The sequence below is a fragment of the Sinocyclocheilus rhinocerous genome, unplaced genomic scaffold (genome assembly GCF_001515625.1).
Source record: "Sinocyclocheilus rhinocerous isolate Xijiao unplaced genomic scaffold, SAMN03320098_v1.1 scaffold2019, whole genome shotgun sequence".
Taxonomy (NCBI): domain Eukaryota; kingdom Metazoa; phylum Chordata; class Actinopteri; order Cypriniformes; family Cyprinidae; genus Sinocyclocheilus; species Sinocyclocheilus rhinocerous.
Window position 1 is genome coordinate 552236 of NW_015660491.1, and position 13567 is coordinate 565802.

The window sequence follows — 13567 nt, forward strand, 5'->3', positions numbered from 1 at the left end:
TGAGTGAGTGAGCGAGTGAATGAATGAAAGAGTGAGTGAGTGAGTGAGTCAATGAATGAGTGAATGAATGAATGAGTGAGTCAATGAATGAGTGAGTGAGTGAGTGAATGAGTGAGTGAGTGAGTGAGTGAGAATGAATGAATGATTGAGTGAGTCAATGAATGAGTGAGTGAGTGAATGAATGAATGAATGAGTGAATGAGTGAAGGGGTGAGTGAATGAATGAGTGAATGAATGAGTGAGTGAAAGAGTGAGTGAATGAGTGAGTGAATGAGTGAGTGAATGAGTGAAGGACTGAGTGAATGAGTGAGTGAATGAGTGAAGGACTGAGTGAAAGAGTGAGTGAATGAATGAGTGAATGAAAGTGTGAATGAAAGAGTGAGTGAAAGAGTGAGTGAATGAATGAGTGAATGAAAGAGTGAGTGGAAGAGTGAGTGAAAGAGTGAATGAATGAGTGAGTGAATGAATGAATGAATGAATGAGTGAAAGAGTGAATGAGTGAAAGAGTGAGTGAAAGAGTGAGAGTGAATGAATGAGTGAGTGAGTGAATGAATGAATGAATGAGTGAGTGAGTGAATGAATGAATGAATGAGTGAATGAATGAATGAATGAAAGAGTGAGTGAATGAGTGAGTGAGTGAGTCAATGAATGAGTGAATGAATGAGTGAGTGAGTGAGTGAATGAATGAGTCAATGAGTGAGTGAGTGAGTGAGTGAATGGGCAACAGTGACTCGATTGAAGTGATGATTTGATATGAAGCATCCAAACAAACCAATCAACTAAACTGAATGACCTCCTAAAAAGTCATTCATTTGGTCTCTTAGTCATGTGACTGCATGCATAAAATAATATGACAAAATATGACATTTTGTGATGCTACTTTTTTAGTAAAAATGCTTTGTGGAAAAGCTAGTGTTTTGAACATTAAAATTCAATTAGTAGAGTTGTTTTGAGTTGGTGCAAACTTAATCATTCTTCGTTCTGCTAATTAGCTGATGATAAAGATGTGCGAGTTTGATTACAGTCATTCTGAATGAGACGTTTAACCACATCAAACGATCACTGAATCCCAGATGTACATCAGTGTGTTTCAGGTGTGATTAACACACGTGAATCTACAGCTATGACTGCTGTCAGACGGCAGGATCTGTGTGTCATCAGCAGGCTTTACTGTCAGACTGTACGATATTCATCGGTCTGGACTGACAGTATTGAGCGTTCTGACATCTCACTGACACGAGGAGCTGAAGTCATACGGCACAAACCCCAGAAAGCCCTTGTGTTAATGCTGCCGATGGCTGTCCTGGAGAAAAAACATAATAAGAAAGAACTTGGAGTGACTTGAATTTGCAGATCACTCATTCTAGAGTCTATAAAATCCAGCGCTGCGTTTCCCAAAAGCATCGTAAGCCTAAGTAGATCGTAGAAACCACAGATAACTATGATCTCTATGATTTATTGAGGCTTACAATGCCCAGGTCATTTTGATAGTATGTTCCTGAATTGTTAACTAAAACAGAAACTAAATCGATCAAAAAATCGTTACATTAAATAAAGCTGAAATAAAATAAAAAATTGATGGAACACAAATAAATTCAAGTACTAAAGTTACTAAAACTGAAATAAACTCTGAAATTAAAAAAAACTAAATATTTCTAAATCTAAATCTATTAAAAATAATTTTCATTGATTAAAATTAAACTGAATAAAACAAATAGATGAAAAACTTAAAAACGTAGAAAATGATAGATGTTGCATTAGCAACCATCTGAAATAAAATAAGTTCACATACTAAAATGACTAAAACTGAAATAAAGAATAGATTTTTTAATAGAATAGAAATAAAAAAGAATAGAAATAAAAGTATTTTTAATTCAAATAAATTGTTATTTCATTCAACATAAACATCAAAAACTAATCTATTAAAAAATTTTGTTTTCATTAATTTAAATCAAGCTGAAATAAAATATAAATATCAGATGAAAAATGTAAAATTTAAATAAATTAAAAATGTTGCATTTGCAACAAACAACAAAAGTTCAAGTGCTAAAATAACTAAAACGGAACTAAAATAAATGAAAGCAAAATAGAAATATTTCAGAAATACAAAAAAAGTCAAATATAAAACAAAATTAATAAAAAAATGACAAGGGCACATAAAATTACTAAAATTACAACAATTAAAATGTATTAACATTTTTATTAAAATAAAAATAAAAGCTAATCCACACTATTAAAAAAATACTATATTATATAAACAATACTTTAAATAACACTGGCATCTTCAGAATGTGAGAGAAAGGCACTTGAATAACCAGATATGTTAAATATCATATAGGCAGTTTTGACATGAATTAGTTCTCTCTCTCTCTCTCACACACACACACACACACACACACACACACACACAGCTTTGCTCCCATTGGTTCATTATACAGTCATTGCAAAGACAGTTACAGTTTTTTACGATTGCTTACACACTAAAATTAAACTTTCAATTTCTTTCAAAACAAGTAGTATATAATCTAATCTAGACTGACTGTATAATACTGATCTATTTGTAAAGCGTTGATCGGTGCAGATATTGATGTAGGTCCGTGTTTTTTCCTCCCACACAGTGTTTCTCTGTCTTTAGCAGCGCTGAAGAGCCCGAGGCTGCCGCTGCTGCCGCTTCACTTTATACATTTCTCTTTCAGTCTGGTTCTTTCTCTCTGTCCAGTAGATTTGAGCAGGGTCAGATGGATGATGGCTCCGGGCTCCGGGGTCAGAGGGTTTATTGATTCACAGCGCTGCCGCAGGGGAAGCTAACAGCCGCGGGTGAGGATGACACCCGTCAGCTCAGTCAAAATGGATGTGCTGATCGCAGGTCAAATACACACTGTAAAAAAGAAAGAAAAAAAGAAATAATACAAAAAATATATATATAGGATCGTGCAGAACCTGTTCAAGCACGGCTTTTAATGGTAGGCCTATGTTTTTTGTTTGTTGTTGTCCCATACTTTTAGATACGCTGTTATTTGTAAATGCTACTGCTTCTGTTAGCTTTTAAAATACGGTTTTATCCCGATTAAAGCTTTAATACAGTTCAGCAACCACACGCACGTCCATGTATAACGCTTCTCATAGCTATAGTATGTGAAAATAAGTGTATTCTCTTTGAATTAATTTTATTATTCTGACAGGCAGATATTTGTTCTTGTTTTAAGCACAAAAATCTTTAGTTTAGTAAAAAATAGTTTTCAGAAAACTAGACTTAATATCTCAGGTAATTTTGCTTCTCAAGTAATTTAAGAATTGTTAGATATTTTAGACAAAAAATATTAAGAGAAACATTTTTTTGCATCTAAAACATCTAAAATTCATCTGATGAAAAATCCCCAACTAAGTGCTGTTACTCATTTTGGAAATAGATTATCCAACCATAATAATTCAATGAAGGTTCTCAGCTGCACAAACAGCCTGTTTAATTATGAAGGGTCAGAGAAAGGTTGAAAAATTATCATAAAAACGAAATTATGACTATCTGTGGTGTAAGAAACCTTGACCAGCATGACATAAAATGATACAAATCTTGGCTATGGGCAGCGGTGCACATGAGAGCACTTGCAGATTTGGTTTGGTGCTCACACTGCACATAGTACGACCGATTAAATATAACTTTAAAAAAATTAAATTAATAATTAATAATAGTAATAATAGTATTATTGCTCTTTATTTAGTTAGTTTATTTTTTAAACAAAATAAATAAAGTGTGATAATACTATTATATTTAAAAATTTAAAATAAGCATGAATAAAAATACAATTATTTTATAGTAGACTTAAAAAATACAATGCTAACATTTACATGTTCTATTTATTTATTTGTTTATTTATTTATTTTTCAAATTAAATAAAATTAAAATTAAATAAAAAACAAATAAATATAAAATAAAATAAAATAAAATAAAATAAAATAAAATAAAATAAAATAAAATATAAAATAAAATAAAATAAAAAAGACGATTCCAAGCAAGTGACGAGGGAGAGGAGGCCCAGAACATGATTTTTAATCGTGGTTATCATTCTAATATGCTGCTCAAGAAACATTTCTGATTATTATCAATGTTAAAAACAGTTGTGCTGCCCAATATTTTTGTGGACCCTACCATTATACATTTTGGGGTATCATTTAAAAGAAATTAATTAATGAATTAACTACATTTTGAAATATGTTTAAACAGAAAACCATTATTTTAAATTGTAATATTTCACTGTTTTTACTGTATTTTTTAATCATATAAATGCAGCCCTGGTGAGCAGAAGAGACTTCATTCATTTACATTACAAAATCTTAATTATTCCAAACCTTGATATGAAATGTATTTTTTGTATGTATTTATTTATTCCTTTAGTCTTTTCCATATTTATGTATTTCTTCATCCCAATATGGCAATGAGGGGGTGTGACTATTCTGGTAGCCTTTAAAGGGGACATCAGATGAAATTTTCACTTTTTGTTAGCTTTTTTTACATTTAGTTAGGTTTCTGGCGTGTCTGCCAGCTCGGAAGAGCAGAAAAGAAAACACGCAGCCAGTTTGTTATGGGCTGTCTGAGAAACTGCGTCATCCAGCGAGCAGTTTCAGTTTGCTGCCATTATCTACATAGATAGCAAGCTATTTGAATAAGACCACCTCTGAACCGTATACGGATATATTCTCGTGGTTTGTCTCGACACAGACACACTCACACTCACACTCACACTCACACACACACACACTATATGAAAAACAAAATACAAAAGTATCTAGACAGCAAGAAAGCGTCATATTTGGGGGTCCGTGTCTCAAAAAAGATTGAAAAACTCATAGTTTAGGCCACAAAATGCACACATGATACACAAACTGAAACTAAAAACCTTGTTCCAACCTGAATGACAGTATGCAGAGATCAGCCAATCACAACACAGCTCATTTACATACAGAAGCATTAGTTACAGGTGCAAAAGCAGCTCTGAAATCTAAATGATCAACACTGTAAGCGGACTTCAGACTGCTCTGACTCTAAAGCAGTATGTGGCCTTTTGCTGCTTGTTACCTTGGTTAAAACAAAGCCAATCGGTCTTATTTTCAATAATGTGTGTTTTATAATCAGGCACATTCATTGTGTCGGGCTGATGGAGTCGCTGTTAAAGTCTCGTCTATGTTCAGCCTAATGAAGCTGTCAGCGCTGATCTATTAGCAGGCTTGTGTGCTATAGATTAACAGAAGAGAAGGGATTTGTTTAGGCTTCAGAATAAAAGCAGTAAGTAATTATCTGATGTGTCACGGCTGGCCGTTCACAGCCTGTGTAAATAACGCCTTTCATCCACAGGACTGAGGGGTTTTGGGGTGGATTTTAACATGCAAAGTGATGTTTAGTCACTCGCCGACATTCGTCGCATCCTAATTTTTGTGATTTTATAATTAGCCTGATGCTACAACGAGACCATAAACTCATTACTGAAAGCCTGTGACTTTAATGAGCACAAATGTCTTGCATGCTCAATTCAAGCCTCATAACGCAGAGCCAAAGTGTCAGCACTTCACATTAGTCCTGTATGTAAAGACACACCAGCCCACATGCAACATGCAAAAATGATTCAAATCATATACTATTTTTTTTCTTTTCAGGTCACTTTTTCAAAACTATTCACAAAGCGAGCACAACATCAGTCAGACATATAGAATATATATACAGTAATACATAGAAAAATACTCTGAATGTAAAAAAAAATCAAATACTATCGCAGCAGTTGCATGTAGCTGAACATCTTCACAAGTGTTCGTCTTTCACTTTCATTACCATCTATACAAAAGGGGAAAACTTAGGAATAATTTTGTACTGTAATGTAAACATGGAGCATGTAACATATACTGCAGGGAATTATAAACAGTAGAGAGTATCATTCTTGTTTTGCAAAGAAATTTCACAAAAGAAAACATTGCATAATGCTACCTGTCAGTGTTTTTTAGGCTGTTGTGTTATGAGTGATAGTGTGTTTGTTTGGTGAAAACCTTATGGAAGAATGACTTGATTTGAGACATTAGTGAAATGTTTTGGTAGTTTTAGTGCATTTTGGATGTGAAATGTACTGCTGTGTCAAGTTGAAAGATGGTTAGAACTGTGTGAAGAATTTTGAAAAAGTGACTTTAGCATTGAGAAATGTGTCTGAGCGATTGTAAAAAACTCAGAATTAGCCTTTATTTTTATATTTTTATTTTAAGTTTTAGTAATTTAGTTGTGTGTGTTGTCATTTTTATTAGATTTTTAAAAGATATTTCTATTTAGCTTTTTATTTCAGTGTTCGTTTCAGCAATTTTAGTAAAATTCAAATTGCGTGAATATCAGTGTTTAGTATTATTTATATACTATTATACTATTTATTAATATTTAGAATTAGATTTTATTTTTAATTTTAATATGTAATTTTGTCATGTGCTTTTTGTCATTTTTTTATTTTATTTTTTTCTATTTAGCTTTAAATTATATTTCTTTCAGTTTTAGTAATTTTAGCTTTTCAACTTCAATTTTGTTATATTTCTGTTAGTTGCCAAGGCAAGATTTCTAATTTACATATACGTTTTTTTAAGTAGAGGTTTTGAATTCAATTTTTATATTTTATTTCAGAGATTTCTAACATATACGTTTTTTTAAGTAGAGGTTTTGAATTCAATTTTTATATTTTATTTCAGCTTTATTTCAAGATTATTCAAATTGCATGAATATCAGTGTTATTTTGTATAATTTATATACTATTCTAGTATTTATTCATATTTAGAATGAGCCTTTATTTTTATATTTTCATTTGAATTTTAGTTTAAGTTTGACTAATTTTGTCGTGTGCTTTTTGTCATTTTTATTACTTTTTTATATTTCTATTTAGCTTTCACTCATTTATTTCAGTTTCACTTCAATCTTTTTTTTTTACCTTTATAATTTCAGTTAGTTGCCAAGGAAACATTTCTAATTTACCTTTAAGTTTCTAATTTACATTAAAGCTGAGATTTTATAACCAATATTTATGTTTTATTTCAGCTTTATTTCAACATTATTCAAATCGCATGAATACATGTGTTAGTTTAGTATTATTTTTTCAACTTCAATTTTGTTATATTTCTGTTAGTTGCCAAGGCAAGATTTCTATAATTTACATATACGTTTTTTTAAGTAGAGGTTTTGAATTCAATTTTTATATTTTATTTCAGCTTTATTTCAAGATTATTCAAATTGCATGAATATCAGTGTTATTTTGTATAATTTATATACTATTCTAGTATTTATTCATATTTAGAAATAGCTTTTATTGTCATTTTTTTAATATTTCTATTTAGCTTTCATTTATATTTGTTTTGGTTTTAGTATTTTTTGTGTCAAATTAAAAGTGTCCATTTTTTTTAATTTGATTTACATTCAAGTTTTTTAAATTGGAGTTTTCATCTAATATTTATATTTTTTTCAGTGTTTCTTTATTTCAATTAATGCAAACGATTTTTGATCATTTCAGTTGTAGTTTTAGTGAACAACAACAACACTGCATTGCTACAATCCTAAATGAGAAAAACACCTTAAATATTTATATCCCATCTTAAGAGTCTCTATGTCGAGGTTAAATATCAGATTATATGAAATGGAAATAGAAGGAAGTAAAAGAACAGCTCAGATGATTCATTCTCAGCCACAAGGCCTGTTTTTATATTTACTTACAGCTGCAAACGCTGATTGATTTGCTATATAACGCCGTTTGCAGCTGATGTATTTTTCATTATGTGACTCCCGCTCAAAAACACACAAGATTAAGATTCAGATCGGTTCCTCAGACAGTTAGTTGCCAAGGAAACATTTCTAATTTACCTTTAAGTTTCTAATTTACATTAAAGCTGAGATTTTATAACCAATATTTATGTTTTATTTCAGCTTTATTTCAACATTATTCAAATCGCATGAATACATGTGTTAGTTTAGTATTATTTATATACTATTATAGTATTTATTCATATTTAGAAATAGCTTTTATTGTCATTTTTTTAATATTTCTATTTAGCTTTCATTTATATTTGTTTTGGTTTTAGTATTTTTTGTGTCAAATTAAAAGTGTCCATTTTTTTTAATTTGATTTACATTCAAGTTTTTTAAATTGGAGTTTTCATCTAATATTTATATTTTTTTCAGTGTTTCTTTATTTCAATTAATGCAAACGATTTTTGATCATTTCAGTTGTAGTTTTAGTGAACAACAACAACACTGCATTGCTACAATCCTAAATGAGAAAAACACCTTAAATATTTATATCCCATCTTAAGAGTCTCTATGTCGAGGTTAAATATCAGATTATATGAAATGGAAATAGAAGGAAGTAAAAGAACAGCTCAGATGATTCATTCTCAGCCACAAGGCCTGTTTTTATATTTACTTACAGCTGCAAACGCTGATTGATTTGCTATATAACGCCGTTTGCAGCTGATGTATTTTTCATTATGTGACTCCCGCTCAAAAACACACAAGATTAAGATTCAGATCGGTTCCTCAGAGAGTCTGCGCTGACATTTCAGACTGAATTTACTGGATATTTCAGCTACTGTGAGTTTAGAGTGAAATGCTGAAATTGATTTACAACCTAATGTCTCAGATAATGTGTTTCTTCAGTTCTCCGAAACCAAAAACACCAGACTTTTATCCTCCACCACCAAAACAAAAACATGATTCACAAAAAGTGCTGTTCGTTTTCAAATACAAACATCTCAACTTTCTGAAATCGAGATGATCTGAGATATTAAGTCTTGTTTTCTCAGAAATTGATCAGAATTATGTGAGTTTATACTTAGAAATGAGGAAAAACTATCTGCCAGTGGAATAAGAAAAATAAACTTAAAGGGGTCATATGATGCTATTTTAAAGATCATTATTTGGTGTATTTGGTGTAACAGAATATGTTGACATGCTTTAATGTTCAAAAAACACATTATTTTTCAAATACTGTACATTATTGTAGGTCCTCTATGCCCCGCCTCTCTCAAACACTTTGACAAGCGCTCTTTATGCACCAAGAGCTTGTAATACTCCAAAGAGAAAGGAAAAATTGAAATCGCATCATATGACCCCTTTAATTCAAAGGAAATACAAGTTGTTGTTGTTTTTTTACCCAATGGCAGATATTTGAGGATGAAAATGACTTTTTACAGTCAAGATGATTCATAAACTTACCCAAGGCTACACTGATGATGCTGAATACTTACCCTTGGGTTTCTTCAGTCTTCTTTAGCATCTCTAAGGGTTCCTTGCTTTGGGTCTTTCTGAAGGTCACAGAGGTTTGTACAGATGAGGGTCACGCGTTCAGCTCATAAACCTGAATATAGAGCTGAATAACCTTGATTTATTCCTCAAGGCAAAGTGCTGAACAAATATGCCATTAAAGCAGAGGACAGTGCACAGAAAAACACAAGCTCAGATAATGATGTGCACAAGTATGAGTATTTCACTTCATTAATGTGATGCATTTCAGAGTGAAACACAATGTTCAGTGAGAAAAAACAAATGCATGACTGGACACTGTTATAGATCTCAACCGGGGTTATTAGAGTTAACTAAAACTAAAACCATAAAAAAAATTTTACTTAAAAATCAAGTAAACTACCTGAAACAAAATTGGAATATAAAATGATTAATTATTCAATTCTTATATTCATTTAATTTAAAATAACTAAAACTGAAATTAAAATAAAAATGCATGAAATCTATATAGACATATTTAGAAAAATAAATTAATAATAAAAATGACAATAAAATGTAACTAAAATTAATATGAAAGCAGAAAATTTGAAAATAAAATCTAATTCAAAATAGTAATAAAATTTATAGCATCTCAATGATACTAAAACAACACTGAACTGAATTGAGTTGAATAACGATGCTATTGTCATTTTAGAGCCGCTTTAGTTGAAATTAAATTTGTTTCATAATTGATGATTATTTTTCTGTTTATTCATGTGAACCTATAACTAAAACCATAAAACAATTGATTTCAGCTAGTTCTCATTTTCATTTAGTTTATCTAAAATTATTCAATGAATGAAATCAATATAGACATATTTTAAAAAATAAATAAAACAAGAATAAAAATGGCAAAAACACACAACAAAATTACTAAAACTTTAACTAAAATTAGAATTAATGAAAACAATATAGACATATTTTAAAAAAAAAAACAAGAATAAAAATGACAAAAACACAAAATATTACTAAAACTAACTAATATGAATATGAAATATGAAATTTTTAATAAAAATTCACAGTATCTCAATGATATTAAATTAACATTGAACTGAATTGATCTGAATAATGACACTTGAATTAGTTTGCAAAATTAACGCTCTTATTTTCCTGTTTATTAATGTGAAGCTGCTTTGAAACCATCCTTACGGCATAAAGCGTTATATAAATAAATGTGACTTGATTATTTCATATTGAATTTTTTTCAAGATCCTTATTTGCCATTATTACTGTAACCTTCGTGTTAGTGTCAGCCAGCTTTAAATTACTCTGTTTATTAATTTTAGCAAGATTTTAGAAATGCTGCATTGATATTTGAAGTGACATTAACCAAGCAAATTATTACATTCCAAAGACAAACATTTGATTTTTGTTTTTCTAGAATAATATGCATTGATAAATCTTTCGGAAACATGAATCAAGACGGTAAATGTTCCTGCTGATTTCATGCAGCACATTATATGCTCAGTAACACAACATCTGCTCAAACAAAACATGATTTCTTCTAATCTATTCCTCATCTAAACCGACAGACAAAGAGAAATCCTGCATTGTTTATGGCGTCTTATTATTTATTTTATTGGCTGAAGCCCAAAACATATTCACAGCAGGTTGGTGTGAAATTTGTGCATTATGCGAACAGATTATTCTCATCGCTCATCTCATGCATATTAATTATGCATATAAGCTTGCGAGAAGAAATCTCCATGGAGTCCTTCGTTATGTAATAAACTATAATTATATGTTTAAATTTCCCATTGCTCTTCCTGCAATGCCTTCAAAGATGAGAGCATTTCTGAGAGAAGAACATTTACTGTCACATTAATATTAATAATGTGACTGTCTGCATGAATTCCATGAATCCTGGCACGATTTTAGCGTGTCACATTTCATGCTAAAATTAGGAATTTTTATTTGCATAAAGAAAATGAAGCCTATTTTAGAAAAAAAAACATCCTGTTGCATTATATTAATGAGAGTTTTATGGGTTTAACTGTCATTAAAACAATGTCACAATGCCTAAAAACAGGCTTCATTTTCATTAAGCAAAATATAATTTCTTTTAATTTTTTAATTAAAGTTAAAACAGCAATAAAAATAAATGAACCATAAATAGTCATATTTAAAACAAACAAAAATTTATAAAAATGACAAAACACATAAAATATTATTAAAAAATGTAACTAAAATAAATTAAAATAAACCTATATTGAAATATTTAAAATAAACAAAAACTAATAAAAATGACTAAAGCAGCTGAAAGTAAAACAATACAAAAATAAAATAAAATAAAAATATTAGATGAAAAACTTTTTTGTTTATTTTAAGTTAATGCACTAAAATGACTAACTGGTAATAAAATAAATAAAAACTAAAAATGAACTAAAACTAAAACAGAAATAAATTAACCATAAGTAGTAATATTTCAAATAAACAAAAACTAATACAAAAATGACAAAAGCACATATAAAACATTACAAAAAAATAACTAAAATAATAATTAAGCCTAAATAGAAATAAACAAAAACTAATAAAAATGACAAATGTAGCTGAAATAAAAAATCAAATCAAATATTATTATTATTATATAATAATATTATTATTATTATTATATAATAATAATATTATTATTATTATATATATTTTTTATTAGAAATAAAATAAAAACTAAAACAGAAATAAAAATAAAAATAAATGAACCCAAAATAGTAATATTTAAAATGAACTAAACTAATAAAAATGACAAAAGCAGCTGAAATAAAAATAAAATAAAATAGAAATATTATTATTATAATATTTTTTCAGTCAGTAAGCTGAAGCAGTAAAATTACTAAGTAGAAATAAAATAAAAATAATACTGAAATAAAAATAAATTACACTAAATAAAAAAATACCAAAGCACATAAAAACATTACTAAAAATTTTAAGTAAAATTAAAATGAAAACTGAAAGTATAAAAATAGAAGCTAATTCGACATGTTCATAAAAACTGTAATAGTTTATAAATAATACTAAACTAACACTGGTGCACAGCTGCTGGACACTTACAAAGCAGACGCGTCTCTCATTGGTGGATAGAGCCGCCAATCAATCTTCAGGCAGGCTTTGATGGACTGATGATGACATTTGCTGGAAATGGAGAGAGAAAAATGGCCTTCCCATTGTTTCTATCAGCGGCTCCCGCTCTGAGGGACAGAGGCATTATGGGAAATAACTTCCATGGAGACAGATGGGCTTGAGGTTCAAGTGAGGACAGCTGCATCGTTTTTCATGATGAACCTGCGAGCAGAGATCAATAAAAGAGCCGAGAATTACAGATTACAGTGAAAAGACGTGATCAAGGATGAATATACACACAAACTCCAACATCCGAAACTTTAAAAGGCTATGATATAATGAAAGAATTGAAGTAAAGTAAGTTTCTCTCGCTCGTTTACAGCTAATTGATACGCTCACCGGGTTAATGAACATCGTTCATCATAATAATACACAACCGGCCGAGACGGATCTCGCTGTTCTCCAGCTGAAAGGTCACAGCACATTCATGGACTGCAGTAAAGGCCACACGCTCTCTTGTGTTTGTGTAAATCTAGCGGACGCTCGAGTGCAGGGTTTCAGAGCAAAAATCTGCAGAAGCCTTTCTATAGTCTCACATTAACCCTCCAGTGTTTGCACGGAGGTCAAAAATGACTGAGTTTTTTATTTTAATGAAATGAATGTACTATATTTTAGTTTGATAATGGTTTTTATTTAATATTTTGTATTTTTAAGGGGGTTTATGCTACTAAATTATATTTATGGAACTGTTATGATTCATTTATTACCTGTTTTTGAGCATAGACCTGTAAATTAAATTTCCACTTCACTTAAAACTGTCATAAATCTTGAAAGCTTTGGAGTCTTGGTCTCTTTTTAAAGAAGATACTTGGCAGATTTGTTAAAGTTCAAAAAGTGAAACGAAAGAAAAAGTTATAGAAGTTTAAGTTCATTATAAAAAATTAAAAGTATAAAAATACAATTTTAAAAATGTATATGAAATGTATATAGATTTAGATATTAATTTTCCGAAACATGTTTTACTCTAAAACCGCAAAATTTTAAAGATTTATTTCCTAATTTTTTTTTTTTATTAAAAAAAACACACACAAAAAAACACTAGCTTTCTATTTTTTCTATTTTATCTACTTGTTTTCCTTTGTTTGTGTTTGTGTGTTTGTGTGTGTGTGTGTGTGTGTGTGTGTGTGTATGTGTGTGTGTGTGTGTGTGTGTGTGTGTGTGTGTG

General features: G+C 30.0%; 1 long non-coding RNA gene across 1 annotated transcript in view; it reads right to left on the reverse strand.

Annotated features, from left to right (window-relative positions):
• LOC107724978 (uncharacterized) overlaps positions 1–1297 on the reverse strand; it is a 4492-nt gene extending 3195 nt beyond the window's left edge. Inside the window, exon 1 of the long non-coding RNA XR_001638067.1 lies at positions 1109–1297. This is a non-coding gene — a long non-coding RNA (uncharacterized LOC107724978). The remainder of the gene's footprint in view (positions 1–1108) is intronic.
• Between the last annotated feature and the right edge of the window lie 12270 nt (positions 1298–13567).